Consider the following 1596-nt stretch of genomic DNA (forward strand, 5'->3'; position numbering starts at 1 on the left):
GCAGATTGGGAAAAGGCGCATTTTTTAATATTTGGTGCAGAAATAATGAGCCAGAAGGCACAGTCCAGAGATTGATTCAAACGGCATGTAAGCGGGGAGGGGGTATCCTGGCTTTTGTAGTGAGCAGCTCCGCGACACTTTGGTCTCCCTAAGGCATTTCGGCTGAGTTTGGTGCCTTACTCTGAGGCTGTTCGGTCCTTTTCCTAAGGCCAAGATGAGGTAATTAGTCTATCTTCGAGAGGCAGCGTTGGACGAACCCTTTGAGACAGTGCGGACTGAGGCAGGACTGGTGCTCTTTCCTTGGGGCTGTTCAGCCCTTGTCCAGTGGCCAAGCTGAGGCAATGTGGCTCCCTCCCAAGGCAGCGTGGGTGAATTTCTGAAGGTAGTTTGGGCTGAACTAATGTAAGGCTACTCGAGGCACATTCGAGGCAAGTGGTCAATCTCTGTGGCAGCTCGACCACATTTCTGAAGCAGCTCGTGTATTGCTGAGGGTAAAATTCGGTAGAATCTTTCCTGAGAGTTCGGTGAAGCAAGAATGCATATGCGGACTTGTCACAGAAATAATTCCAAGCTACAGTACTCCAGACAATGAATTAAGAAAATTAGCCTAGGCTCTGTAGGCTGTAGTGGAATCTAATTAAGCTAGTAACTTTTGATTTATTTAGTCAGCAGTATTGCAAAGTATTACTTGAGCAGATTTTTGTTATTGAACAATCAATTCTGTGCATTTTGGAATTGAGTAATATCACATTACTGTTGCATTGAATAAATTGTATTTTATTATAAAAATAAAAATAAAAATATAAATATAAATATAAAAAAAAAGGGTGTAAATCTAACATTGAAGAAAAATGGCCAGAATCAGTGAAGTATTAGAGTTCATGAAAACTCTTATACAATCTACTGTTGATGACACATTACAAATCAGCATAGGATCTCTCTCAGAAATTCAGACACGTCTACAAAATGCACAGGAAAAAAATTGAGTTTTTGCAGCTGGAAACAAAGCTACAGCAGGAAGAATTACAGCAGTGGAGTCATCATTCTGAACCTGTTTCTGTTCAGAGGAGTGAAACAGACTCCCATAAACAGCAAGTCAATAATGTTACAGTTCATTCAGATAAAGCAGCAGTTGTACATGCAGATGCAGAAACTCAGTCTGCATTTCCCAAGCCCATCATCAGACCTTGGGAACAGCTTGTCCACAACAAGCACAGAACTGGTCTTGGATATGACAAGGACTTGTCCTTTCATATTCCAAACTACGCCAAGCCCATTCAGTTTCAGATTGCTGGATTTATTCATGACAGTTCACTTGCTCCTCATGACAGTTCACCTCCAGCTGTTCCAGATTCTACTCCTCTTCCGCCGCAACAACAACAACAACAGATTGTGAAATGCCAAAACTATGACCGAGTTGGCCATTTGAAAGATCACTGTTTTGATTTTCATCCATGTAAGAACTGTCATAAAACCAACCATTCTTCACACAGATGCTTCAGAAACAAACGTCCTGCAAGAACAAAGATTCATCTTGGATGGATCTCTTCTTGGCAATGGGCATCAAAAGCCAAGAAGATATTCCAATCACATGTT

The sequence above is a fragment of the Pinus tabuliformis genome, chromosome 6, assembly GCF_031772625.1.
Source record: "Pinus tabuliformis cultivar Carrire ecotype Pingquan chromosome 6, CPIR1, whole genome shotgun sequence".
NCBI lineage: Eukaryota > Viridiplantae > Streptophyta > Pinopsida > Pinales > Pinaceae > Pinus > Pinus tabuliformis.